The sequence below is a fragment of the Cryptomeria japonica genome, chromosome 6, assembly GCF_030272615.1.
Source record: "Cryptomeria japonica chromosome 6, Sugi_1.0, whole genome shotgun sequence".
NCBI lineage: Eukaryota > Viridiplantae > Streptophyta > Pinopsida > Cupressales > Cupressaceae > Cryptomeria > Cryptomeria japonica.
Window position 1 is genome coordinate 222333799 of NC_081410.1, and position 14984 is coordinate 222348782.

A 14984-nucleotide genomic window follows, 5' to 3' on the forward strand; every position below is an offset into this window, starting at 1 on the left:
TTTATACATACACAGGCATCCGAGGTGATTTCTCGTCATGGTTTGGATCATTGTATATATCATAATAAAGTTTATTTCTAGACTGGCGGCAAAATCCTGAACCTAGCTGGGGGCAAAAATTCTCATTGTTTTGAGCTTAATCAAATAGGTAGAACAATCATTAGGCAACACTTGTCAAGTGAAAAACTAAGACACATCCAACATTGAACATAAGGTCGCATTGTCAACCATCAACTATCACATATCAGTCGAAAAATGACAAACACGTATCAATGGATGATATATCTTGACTCATGATTTTAATACTTTGACAATAATGGTTCAACTATTTTATCTTGATTTTTCACTATCATGATTTCTAAGTGACTCCAGGATGTCTTTGACTAGAGGAACAAGAAAGGAACATGATATTTTTCTTGTCTGCTTTCTGTAAATTAATTGTTAATATGTGAAAAGTTGTCTCGGGACATGATCATCGGAGTATCATAGAAGACATTTCAGACTTGCATAGAGAAATGATTAATACTTCCTATTTTACGCAAGCAACACTCAGGTCATCTTGGTTCAATTATACCTCGATGCTTGTGCTAACTTGCAATATCAAAACCCATGAAAGTAGTGCTCAGGTCATCATGGTTCAATTATGCCATTGATGTTTGCACTCACTTACCACATTTTAAAGGCTCAATGATGAAACAAAGAAATGACCACATGACCGGTCTAATCGTTGCATTGCATTTCATTTTGCATTTGCATTTAGCTTGTATTTAATTCTTGCATGGGATCACAAAAGCTCATCTTATCCAAGGCCAAATCTATCACGAGAATCATCAACGTATCATCATAAGTGTATACACAATCAAAATGATGGCTCCCCTCTCTACAGATATTATCGACCCAAAGTGAATATTATGCAATTCCTTCACATATGTCAACATTAGCTTATCTGAATCTTCCTACTACAGGATATCAACAAAATGTTAGTTCTTTATCCAATCAATCTTATCAATTCTATCAATCGATCTCATCTGATCTATTCTATCATATCTTTTACAGGATGTATCTTTCCTGGAACTGGACGTTTTGATCAAGTGTTATACAGGATATATCATTCCTGAAACCAGATGCTTTGATCATCTTTTTCTTATATAGGAGGTGTCATTCCTAAAACCAAAATAAATATTGATCTCATCAATCTAATCAATCTTATCAATTCAATCAAATTCTATCAATCATCACATCAAGAACCACATCAAAGTGATCGAAGAACTCACACTTTCATCAACCACAGTTGCAGGAATCATCCAATAGTCTATTGGGAAATCAATTTTGCAAAGATCCAAAAACTCCAAAGGTCAATTATCTCAATTGATCTCCCGAGGGGGCATCATTGTATCACAATTTAGAAATCAATGGCTAGGGCATCCTATCAAACCAATATCACATCAGGATCATCACATTGAGATTATTCTTTGAATTAACATTTTATCACACCTCGCTTCAAAGAGGGGCAAACTGTATAGACCTAAAAATGGTTTGAATATAATTATTTAAATAAGCAGTTATTTAATTATCCCCCCTTCCCAATTTAATTGAATTCATTAGCAATTTGATTAAATCCCTTTCATCTACTTATTAATAAATCTAAGGATTTATTTAATAGCTTCATCTCAATAGTTCCATTTGATTAATTAATCCAAATTTATTATTCCCCCCCCCCCATTAAATTCATTTCTTCTAATCGCCTAATTAATTAAAAAAAATCAATTTATGAGTTGTTGAAAGTTAATTAGCCTTTTCCTAATATTTGAATTTTTTAATTCAAATTCCCCACATGGCTCCTAACTTCTAACCACCTAACCTAACCATCCACCTAACCTAACCATCCCCCTAACCTAACCCATTTCACCTAACCCTATCCTATCTTGCACATTCTAACCTCCTTATCCTAACCTCTCATGGTGTGGATATTCTCCCCTTAAGACACATGGCACTTTTGCCACATGTCTCCCCCCTTGGACACTTGCCCTCTCATGAGCAAGGCTTCTTAACACTTTTCACCACAGAGATGACAAATGTCCCTCCCTCCAACCTCTTCTCCAACTTCCTCAATCTTGGCCCTTGGTAGCTTCAGATCAGATCTGGACCGTTGATTCCTGCCACCTTAGCTTTGGCCTTGGAATTCCTATAAATATCCCACATATTGGAGCAAGAAGGATCCCTTACATTCATAGTTTTAGCATCATTACTATAGGCAATTTACATTTCAATTATCTAGTAATTAGCATTTTAGATTAATCATTGCATGCTAATCTAATTTCTTAGATCATGCATTTCATATCATTTGCATAATCAATCATGATCAAGTAGCTACTCAACTCCTGAGTTGCCACTTTGGAGGTCATTTCTCCATTAAGAGCCAATCAATCCAACACCTTCAAGGTCCTCAATAATAGAGGAAAATGGGACATTTCAAGGAAGGCTTATGGTTTGCATCTTTAATCTAGTTGTCAATTAAGCTTTCTATTATGTTTTATTGTCTCATTATATGTGTATGCCCTTCTATTTACCAAATTTTTAGCATCACAAGAAAAAATGAGAGAAAGTACAAGGGTAAAGGAAAAAGAGATTGGCTTATTGTTGTTGATGGTGGTATCACTGATGAGGAATCTGATGGTGATACTAATGAAGACATTTTGTTTATAGCCATTAAAGAATAGATGTCAAACCAGAAGGCATTAGTATCTAGGATGGATAACTCTCATGATTGGATCATTGATAGTGGTTGTTCACATCACATGACCAGTAATTGGAACAAATTTCTTTCTTTGAAGGAAATCGATGGCAAAGTCATAAGATTTGGTAATGAATCACCCTGCATGGTTAAAGATAAGGAAACTATTTCTCTTAATGGAAAGAGTAGTACAGATCATGTCTACTGGGTTGAAGGTCTAAAGCACAATCTTTTTAGTGTGGTACAACTCAATGATAGGGGATACCCATTGGAATTAAAAAATGGTATATGCAAAATCTATAACAACAAAGGTGAACTGATTGCAACCAGGAAGCAAACTAAAGGTAACTGTTTCATCTTAATCCTAAAGTCAGCATCTGTTTAATTGCAAAGATAGATGATAGTTGGCATTGACATGGGAGATTTTTTCATATAAACTTTGATAACATTGTTAAAGTGAGTAAGTCCAAGACAAAGAGAGGCTTGCCTCAGTTAGACAAACTGGTTAATGCTTTGTGCAAAGAATGTCAGTTGGGAAATATGAAATCCTCAACTTTCAAGAGAAAATATTTTTCAGCGGAACATTTGTTAGATTTGGTTCATATAGATCTTTGTGGACCAATAAGAACAAAATGTATTCAAGGTGACAGATATTTTATGATCTTCACTGATGATTTCTCAAGGATGATGTGGGTCACATTCTTGAAGGATAAGACTGAAGATTTTGGTAAGTTCAAGGCATTTAGGGCCTTAGCTAAGAAAGAGAGCGGTAAGAAGATAAAGTGTCTGAGGACAGATCAAGGCGGTGAATTTACTTCTAAGGAATTCACTAGGTATTTTGAATAAAATGGTATCAAGCAGTAGCTTTCTACACCGAGGACACCACAACAGAATGGTATCGCAGAGAGAAACAACCGGTCAATTGTTGAAGCTACTAGGACAATGTTCATACAAGGAGGTGTGGCAAAAAATTTCTAGAGAGAAGTTGTATACACTATGAGCTGGATTCTGGTAAAGAGAGGTAAGGACAAGACTCCTTATGAATATTGTTATGGTAGATCACCTGATGTTAGTTATCTCAGAATATTTGGAAGCAAAATTTTTATTAAGAGGTGATTATATTAAAAAATATGAGGCTAAAAGTGATGAAAGTATATTTCTTGGCTATTCCACCAAGAGTAAGGCCTACAAGTGTTTTAACAACTGGACATAGAGAATTGTTGAGAGTGTTGAGTTCGAGTAGATGAAATTCCTGAAGTCTCAGAGGAAACCAGTTCATAGAAAAAGGATGAAGATCCTTGCATTTTGTTTTTAGAACCTGAAACTCTTAAATCTGAAACTGGCAAAGCAAATACTGATGTACCAGTCCAACCAAAAAAGATAAATTCAGAAGAAGATGATGATAATGAAGAAGTTGAACTTGAAGATAATGATCATGTTATTCCAAGATATGTCAGACTGAATCAAAATCCTGAACACATTATTGGGGATAAGGATGTTCGAGTACTAACCAGAAGAAGAATCAGAGAGAATTCTTGCATGATCTTCACTATTGAACCAAGAACTGCTAAGGAAGCATTTGGTGATGATCATTGGGTTAAAGTTATGGAAGAGGAATTAGATCAAATTAAGAAGAACAACACATGGACCCCGGTACCCTAACCGGTAAATAAAAATGTGATAGGAACTAAGTGGGTTTTCAAGAACAAGTCGAATGAAGATGGTGTTTTAGTTCGCAACAAAGCCAGGTTGGTTTGCAAAGGTTATGCACAAGAGGAAGGAGAAGACTATGGTGAAACTTTTGCACCAGTGGCGAGACTGGAAGGTGTCAGAACTTTACTTGCATTTGTAGTACACAAGAAATTCAAGGTATACTAGATGGATGTTAAATCAACATTTTTGAATGGGATACTTGAAGAAGTATACATTGAGCAGCCAGATGGTTATGCTCTGACTGATAAGAAAGACATGGTATGTAGATTGCATAAAGATTTATATGGATTAAAGCATGCACCTAGAGCATGGTTTGAAAGGATTCATACACATCTGATGAAGATAGGCTTTCTGAGAACTAGTGATGATAGTAACATATATCTCAAATCTAAAAAAGATAAAATACTAGTCAGTGAAGTATTTGTTGATGATATCATATTTGGAGGTAATGATGGCATGAGCAAAAGTTTTGTAGATGAAATGAAAAATGAGTTTGAAATGTCTTTAGTGGGGAAAATAAAAAAATTCATAGGCTTGCAAATACAACAAATGAAGAATGGTATTTACATCACACAGTCTAAGTATGTGAAAGAGGTCTTGAAGACATTTGGCATGAGTGCTTGTAAGCCAGTTGGGACACCTATGGTTACTGGTTGTAAGTTTTCTAAGGAAGATGAGTCCAAATCTATTGATGAGAAGGAATGCAGGTCAATGATTGGAAAATTGAACTATGTTGTTCACAACAGACTAGACATAGCTCATGTAGTTGGCATAGTTGCTAGATTCTAGAAGAATCCTAAGGAAACACATCTGATAGCAACCAAGAGAATTTTTAGATACTTGAAAGGTACTATTGATTATGGGTTATGGTATCCATATGGAGGAAATTTTGACTTGAAGGTGTACATACATGCAGATTGGATAGGAAATGTTGATGACCGGAAAAGCACAACCGGTGGAGCATTTTTTCTTGGAGGAAGACTTATTTCATAGAGTAGTAAGAAGCAGAGTTGTACTTCACAGTCTAGTGTTGAAGCTGAGTATGTTGCAGCTTACATGAATTGCACACAGGCTATATGGATGAGGCTCATTTTGGAAGGTTTTAAGATGAATATTTCAGAACCTATAAATATTTTATGTGATAATACAGGTGCCATAAATATTTCCAAGAACCCTATTTTTCACGCACGAACCAAGCATATTGAATTGAAGTATCATTTCTTGAGGGAAAAAGTATAGTATAAAGATGTTATCTTAGAGCATGCTTCTACCAAGGAGCAGCTTGCAGATATTTTTACTAAACCTTTGCCTAAGACTACTTTTGAGTATCTTAGAAGTTAGTTAGGGGTTGTCCCTCTTCATGAAATCAGTTAAGTATGATGTAAATTACATCAGTCCCGGAGCTACTTGCAGAATTTTACAGGACGATTGGTGTAGAAGTGGATTTATTTCATAGAGGGAGCATCAAGTTGCAGATTGTTGATGATGCACAGTGAAATTTGACATTACATGTTTTACTTTCAATTTGGCATTGCTGTCAAAGGGGGAGAAGAAATATGTGATTATGGGAAGGAGAACCAGTGACAAGCTAAAGACATAGAGAGCATGGTGAATACTTGGTAATGTAAACCAGGATTCCTATTCACAATCATGCAACAATCAATGGTATTGATATTTGTATTGTCATCAATGCCAAAGGGAGAGATTGTTGGCATTTGCATGAAGATTGCATTAATGATATGTTATGTTGTCATTGATGTCAATAAACCGGTAATGATATTGTAGTAATATTGTTCTGATTGATTGAAAAACAGGTTTTAAGGACCTGAAACCATTACATCATTGAAAGATAGAAAGCAGCAAAAGGAATAAAAGTCCACATACAGAATGACTGGCCAAAAGACTAGCGAATAGAAAGAACAGCAAACCAACAGAACACAGCAAAGAGACCAAGGAGACACTACATAGCAATTTTCTTTAGCAGATCCTCTGCCTTTATCATCAGCTCATCATAGGTCACCCCAACTACTTTCAGCTCCTCCAGATCCTTATTCACTTTCTTTTCCTTCCTCTTGCCTCTAGTGCGGGTTTTGGGACCTTGGGCTTCCCCTGTTCCTTCAGCGTCCAGGTCAATTTCCTGGATTTCCTTGTCATCATCAAGCTTGCTGATGAGGGTATGGGTATTGTTGGCCGAGATTTTTAGAATGATGAGGCTCTGCTCCACAATATTCTTAAGGCACTCCTCAATCTTTTCCACTTGGATGACTGTGTTCAAGAGAGTTTTTTCACTAGTTTCCGCCAAGGTTTTTCTATCCAGCATCTCCTTTTCAATCTTCTCAAACTTGGGGTTAAAAGCATCTCTGATGTCTTCCTCTTTAGCAATAGTGTTTTTCAAATCCTCGATATAATCGGCCATTGTATTCCCCTCACCAATGTTAATGGTCTCCAGAATCAGGACTCTATTGCAAAGTTTTTTATACTCATTCGTTGCTTTCTTATACCCATCAATAAGCCATTCAATAGTTTTCATAAAACCATTCAAGGCCTTAGGACGAGGGCCAAAGGAGGGAGTCACTTTTCCGGGGGTTACCTATTCATTTTTAGGAATATGGAGGGCAGAAATAGTGTCAGTAGCCCTGAGAGTCTCCTCCATTGTCTCCATTTCCAAGCTGTGCTCGGCTTCTAGGGTCCTAGTTTTCTTGTCATCTTCTGATTCCTTGCCAGTCTCCTCTGTTTTCTTATGCTTTTTCCAGGTCTGGGCTTAGTTTTTACTTTTCTTCTTCAACAACCCCTTAGGGTTCTTCTTCTCTTCAGAGAAATCAAAGTACTCTTCTTCCGAAGAGATACTGATCAAGGGTTTTCTTTGATGTTTTTTGCTCTTAGAAGAAGAGGGTCTTGATTTCCTCTTCTTACTACTCTCATACTCTGAATCATCAGAGCTATCCTCATTATCAGTCGAGGAATCATTGTCTGATTCCTCCTCCTCCGAAAAATCAGAATCAAACATATCTTCCTCAGAGTCCATAGAGAGCTGCTTTCAGTTGATTTGACTGGCCTTTAAATGGTCATAAATGAGGACCATAAGACCTTGGTGCATTGCGGTATCACCCCAAGGATTTTCTTTGTAGGATTTTAGGGAGGCATTCATTGAGCAGAGCAAGAAGTAAGGAAAATTTACCTTATCATTATGCCTAAAATGGCTTAACAGAACAAAGTGATACCCATAGACTTTCGTAAACCTACCATCTAGAGTTATATACCGCATTAAAACAAATAGAATTTCCCGCCAGGGTTTTGCAAAAGCCCTAGGCGGGTAATAGGTTTTGCTCAACTTTACCAATTTTTTTTTCTCTTTCTCTATAATTGGGTACCTTTCGATGGCTTCCCTACTGGCCTTCCTGTCTCTGTAGAAGTTGCAGCCCTCCCTGTTGAGGCCCGTAGCTTTAGCTATTAATTCTTCATCAACTTCCACCATTTGGTCACCCATTTTTAGCATGCCCTTCTTCCAATTTTTGTAGAAGAGGCTAGTTACCTTTCCATCACGACCGTGGAGTCTCTCTATGAAGCTCGAAAGACCACCCTTCTGCAAAATTTCCCACACCTCTTCTTTTTGTTTCCACTCCTTGCAACTACTTGGCTCATATCGTCTCCTATATCCGCCCATGGTGTCGTTTCTCATAGCCAAATTTTGAAGTTTACAGAACTGGTAAAACAAAGAGCTTTTCGGAACTAAAACAAAAACCCAGAAAGCGTGTGTAGCCTTAATGATCTAATAGATTATAAAACATGTTTTGTTGGCTTTGATGTTATAATGAGTGATCTTCTCATTATAGAAGTAACTCGAGGTGCTTACTTCAGTACTTTTCATAATTACCCTGTCAATCAAGAGTCTTTGGAGTACTTCGATATCTTTCATCAATTATGATTTGTCTGACATCTTCGGGGAGACCACTCTCACCCATCCATGTGGTAATAGTCTCATTCTTAACTACCACATTTGTAGCCCAATCAGCAAAACAGTTGGCCTCCCGATAGATATGGGATATATGGCATTTTTTAAAGGTTCTAATGATGTTGATAGCAGAAGTAATTATATTGTGAATCGACCAAGAGGGCTTTGAAGTCCCATTGAGGCACTTTATTATATTATTAGAGTCCCCTTCTATCCAAAGATAGGGGCAGTTCCATTTTTTGGCTAGGATAATGCCTTGAAGGGCTGCCATAACTTCCACTTTATGATTGGTTTGAGTACCAATAGGGACAGCAATCATACCTTTGCAAATTCCTCTGTAATCTCTGAGAATAGCTCCACAGCCTGAAGGACCTGGGTTTCCTTTGGTTGCACCATCGAAATTGATTTTGAGCCAGCCTTGGGGAGGGGTTTGCCATTTAGCTTCAAGCCTTTTATTGTAGCTAAGATTAGGACCATCAGTAATCTTCATATTCCATGCTCTTAAGATATTTGACTCCAGGGAGTTATTTGAGTAACAAGAGACCTCCATGATTTCCATATTTTCCTGGATAGCCCTTTGAATTTTTTGAAAAACAGTGTCTTGTTTTAGGGACACATCCTTGAATATTCAGTTGTTTCTTTCTTTCCAAAGACCCCACAAAATGTGAGGGAGAGAGAGCTGCCACATACATCTCAGAAAAGAGTTAGTCCATTGAATTTTCCAGGAGGAGAACAAATCTCTGATGTTACTGGGAAACACCCAAGCTAAACTAAAGCTCTTGAGGAAACTTTCCCAAACAGAGGCTGAGAAGGAACAGTGGAGGGAAAGATGGTCCACTAACTCTTCCTCTTGAAAGCAAAACACACACCTATTTGGAAGAGCAAAACCTCTACATTTTAGGTTGTCAATAGTAAGGATCTTATTTTGGAGAATAGTCCAAAAGAAAAAATTGATTTTGGGAGTGAGACCTTTTAACCAAGCTTTAGACCAGAAAGGATTTATAGGAGGGGGGGCATAGGATACAATACATCAAAGACACAGTTAAAATGCCTTTGGGATCATGTTTCCAAATCAGGGAGTCCTCTTCCTTATTCAGCCAAATAGCAGACAGTTGGGTTTTGAGCTTAGAAAGGATAGGGTGAATACTATCAATGTTCTGCCAATTGTTCCCATTCCAGTAATCTGCCACCAAGGAACCAAAAGAGCCAATATAGGAAGGGGCATGGGAGGCCCACTCATGAGAATCCAAAAGGGGTTTATCAAAAAGCTAGGGATCCTCCCAGAATCTAACTTTTCTGCCATTTCCAAGTTTCCATATCACTCCTTTAGCAATCACATCTTTACATTTGGAAACAAGGTTCCAAATATGGGATCCATTTATGCTGAAATCCAAATTAAGAAAAGAAGAGAGAGAAGAAGACAAAAGAGAATACTTACTTCTCCACATTTTGCACCATTCAGAATCAGATTGAAACCATCTCCAAGCTTGTTTGGACAAGAGAGCTTCATTTAAAGTGTGAATCCTCCTGAGCCCCAGACCACCTTTGCTTTTCGGCTTACAGACTTGATCCCATGCCACTAAGGACATTCTTTGATTTTCCTCAACCCCAGACCATAGGAATCTTCTTTGAATTTTCTCAATAGCTTCAGCATACTTAACTAGAATTCTGAATAGGCTAAGAGCATAAATAGGGATACTTTGAAGAGTAGCCTTAAGGAGAAGGAGCTTACCAGCTTGACTTAAGAGGGCCCCTTTCCAACCTGCAAGTTTTTTGTGAAATTTATCAACTAGAGAACTCCAAAAGGAGTCAGGACAGGCAATCCCCATGGGGAGTCCAAGGTAGGTAGCAGGAAGGTCAGCAATCTTACACTCTAGAATTCTGCTAATCCACTGTTGTCTTCTCTCAGGAGTATTAATGAAAAAGACATCACTTTTGGCCCAGTTAATAAGCTGCCCTGCTGCAGATGCAAATTTGCACAAGGTACTCTTCAGTACTTTGGCTTCTGAGATGCTTGATTCCCCCATAATTATTATATCATCAACAAACTGCTAGTGTGAACAAATAAGGTTAGTAGAAGAAGGTTGGAGGCCCTTAAAGGATCCGTGTTGCACCAAATTTTCCATGGTCTGACCAAAGCATTTTGCCATAATAATGAAAAGGATTGGGGAGATAGGATCTCCTTTCCTAAGACCTCTCGATGCCTGGAAAAAAGTTGAAGGAGAACCATTGACAAGGACAGCAAAGGACGCAGATGTGATAAGTTGGGAGAAAAGATCCACAACTCTAGGGGTAAACCCAAAAGAAGTAAGAAGTTTCTGAAGAAGGGACCAGTCAACCCTATCATAGGCTTTGGAGAGGTCAAGCTTAAGGATGAGACCCTGCTTCTTCGCTCTCACAAGAGAGTGAATATTCTCGTGAACTGTAATAATGGAATCAAGAATTTGTCTTCCAGGAACAAACCCATTCTGTTGGTGTTTAATTAAGGCAGGGAGGATAGACAAAAGTCTGGAAGTCAGGACCTTAGATATGTTCTTGTAAAAGGAGTTGCAGAGGCTAATAGGTCTGAACTTGTCCAAAGATTCAGCACCTTGAATCTTGTGGATGAGGGCAATAAAAGTACCATTGATTTCTTTCAAGAGTTTTCTAGCCCCGAAGAATTCTTTAACCCCATTGGCTACATCAATCCCAATAATGTCCCAAAACTCTTGAAAAAAGAGCATTGGGAAACCATCAGGTCCAGGTGCTTTGTTTCCATCAAAGGAGAAAACAACATTTTTAATTTCTAAGAAAGATGGAATGGAAGAGAGGAATGCATTATTTTGGGCATTAATGAGACAAGGGATGTTCTGAAGAAAAGAGGACTGAGCTTCAGCATCCAGACTATGATCCCTCTTTAGGAGGTCTGAGAAATACCTCTTAGCTTCATTCCTTATTTCATCCTCCTTGACCAGCTCCCCACTTTCCACAACTAACTTGTTAATCCTGCTGGCTACTTTATGCTTGATAGTCGACATATGGAAGAATCTTGTATTCCTGTCCCCTTCCTTGAGCCAAATGCATCTCGATCTCTACTTCTAGAACATTTCCTCTTTAGCAATAATGTCATGGTATTTCTTAAGGATCTCATTTTCATCAGCAATAGACACAGTACTGAAACCATCCTTTTGGATCTGGTCCTGTATTTCTTTAAGGTTTTCCTGAATTTTACTCTTAGCCTCAAATATATTCCCAAAGTTGTTCTTATTCTAGAGTCGAATGTTGTCCTTCACACTTTTGAGCTTCTCAACAACTTTGAACATTTTCGTTCCCTCAACTTGGATACTCCACCATTTTTGAATATATTTTTTAATGTCTGGGTGAAGGGTCCACATTTTTTCAAATCTAAAGGGATAGTTTCTCCTTCTATTGATCAGATCAGCATTGAAGGTGATTGGAAAGTGATCGGAACCAACCCGAATATGTGTAGACAAAGAACAGAAGTACTGACTATACCAGTCATCAAAAATGAGAGTTCGGTCAAGACGCACTTGAATAAGGTCATTACCATTTCTCCTATTTGTCCAAGTGAAATTGCAACCCTATATCTCCAAGTCATTAAGAGCTTGGGAATTAATAAAATCCATGAGGGCCATCCTACTTTCTAGCTGAGAAGGACTGCCTCCAAATTTTTCCTCCTCTTTCAAAGGCGTATTGAAATCCCCCATAACCATCCAACTAAGATTTTTGAAGTTGTCCCTAGCCTTTCTGATCTTTTTCCAAAAAGAGTTTCTAGCCTTTAAGGTATTAGGAGCATAAATGTTTGTGAGAACCCATGAAGAACCATCTTTAAGATGTTCAAATTTGATACAAGAAAAATTACTTTCCTGAATAATGACCTGGCCTTTAATAGTGCTAAGATTCTAGATGGTAGCAATGCCTCCAGAAGCACCCTCAGAACTACCCCCACTAACATTGCCATTTTTGAAGAACTAAAGATTCAACTTTTTCTCTACTCATTTTGGTTTCTTGAATAAGAAAAAGGTCAGGATTGTTGTCTCTTATCATATTCCTAATAATATCATGTTTATGGGGATTATTTAGTCCCCTTATTTTTCAAGAAATTATCTTCATAGCTACTTACCAATTCCCAACTCCTTGAGAGTTTTTTGAGTTCCATCTGCTATGTTCTTGCTGGCCTCCATGTCTCTTACTTTGTGGTTAGAGGGCCATCCTGGGGAAGAGGAGATGTATCCCACATCAACTTGAGCTATTCTGTTGGATTTCCTTATCAGAGATGTCGAGGGAGTTGCTGCTTTCTTGTTCCTATGTTTAGGCTGCTTCCATTCTGTTTTTGTCACAGGAGCTGCTTCCGGATTGATGAGGATTTTGGAAATTTCTTCTTCATTACCCTATTTAAGAGCTCTGGAATCAGTTGAAACATTGTTTGTTGTTCTTGAATTCTGATCCAAATCCGAAAGATTCATACCCAAAATTGCACAATTTTGGGCTTCTTAAATTTCAAAACTAGGTATGGCTTCAGAAGAGTCAGTCCTTTCAACTTGGGGATCAGGGATCTCTGCTTCCTCAGGTTGGTAATCTCTTGCTTCCACTGCCTTGTTTTTGTATGTGTCATCAACCACTTCAGCTATCGCATTTGGAGGATCACTCTGATCATTCAATTCCTTTTTTTGAGTTGTTCTTATGGGACTGGCTTTGGTCGTTTCATTTCTCTCTGCTTCCTGAGTAGTGGGACTGAAGATAGAGTTTGAGGCTTCCTTCTGTTCCCCCAAAGGAGAAAAGCGATTGGAATTTTCTTCCTTATTTTCTATATTTTTAACTTGCCACACCCATTTTTCTGGCATATTCTGACTTTCAGTCTAAGGTTTGAGCTGCTTGGGCTCTGCCTTTTGCTTTTTTGGGCAGGATTTTGCCCAATGACCAACTTTTTTACAGTGGAAGCACGCGAAAGGAATAGTTTCATATTCTATATGTTGCTTCCAGGTTCCCAGTTTTGAAACTAGGTCTATCTGTTCCGGCATATCTGCCTCAAGGGATACTCCAACACAGAACCTTGCATGGGTTAATCTTCTTTTTGAAGCAATGACTGGGTCTATAAAGAGCAACTCGCCAAAAGAACTTGCTATTCCAGAGAAGATACTTTCTACCCAATATTCAAGAGGCAATCCTGGAAGCTTTATCCAAACTAGAACTTGGGCCAGAAGAGATTCATTCATGTTAAGTTTCGGATGCCATTTTCTTAGAACTAGAGTAGTCTTTCCTACCATCCAGGGAATCCCGCACAAGATCTTAACCTTATCTTCTTCACACGAAAAGGAAAAAGATAGAAGACCCTTGGGTAGTGCAGAGACCTCAACGTTTCCTTTAAGAGCCCATTTTCATTTGACAAAGGCCCTAACAACTTCAATGTTGGGGCACGAACCCATAAATTTCCCTACCAAGGAGTTCGACATACTATTGATATTATGGTCCAGAATCTAGTCAGGGATGGAGATAGAAAACTTACCACCGAAAGGGTCAGAAATGTTCTTAACAAGAGGAAGAGAGGATTTACCAATTGGTCTAGTTCCAAAAAGGGAAGACCATTTTTTTTCCCTCCCTCCCGCTATCCATGGGGTCATCTTGTGGAATGGGCCCCCCATTGGACCCTTCCCCCAAATGCTCAGATGAATCCGTTGTCACCACAAACAGAGTACCATCAGACTGTGATTCAGCAATAGCAACTGGGAAGTCTAGGGGCTTGTCCTTATCACCAATAGGACTAGCACCATTGATCTGGCCGATCTCACCATCGGAACCAGGATTCCCGCCTTGCTGAGAATTTGAAATTTGAGCTCCTGCTCCCGCTCCCACCTCTGCCATTTTTATTGATCTAGTAATATTGTTACTGTAACCGGTAGGAAGAATTTTTGGAGTGAATCGGTAACCGGTGTAAACCTTATCTATTATTGTAACTGGTAAACCCTACCTGTTGTTTTTTATAAACACTAACTGATTAAGTTTGGTGATTTGGTTATATTGGTTTATGACCTAATGATGAACAGTAATGATGATGACATGCATGATTATTGTATGAAGATAATTCCAAGAGATTTTGGTGTGTTGTTGTAACGGTTTTTGTCTAGGGAATAAGAAAATGTATTTCATCTTATGCAAAGTGTGTGATGAGTTACTAAGTTCAATGAAGTGGTGATCAAGGAGCGATCAAGGTTTTCCTGATTGATGTGTAGAGATTGTTATGTAATCCAACGGTCATACCTGAATTGAATTTGTTTGTAATCTCGATGAGAGTTAGGTTTTTGTTGTGTTACCGACTTGATTAATTTATTTATAAGGTCAATGAAGTTGTTTAGTTTTATAGAGTTGGCAAAGAGATAGACACAGTTCAGTTGAGTGTGTGGTTGTCGAACCGGATGATGTATCTAAAGTTTGAGTAAAGGCAGATAGGAGCATAAAATGGATCTGATCAAGTAAGTGTAGTGTTGGTATTTTTGTATGGTTTTGTCATTGATGTCAACACCTACTAAACCTTATCAACTCTAGCACTTTTGAGAATCAACAACATTCACCGACAAGCAAATGACT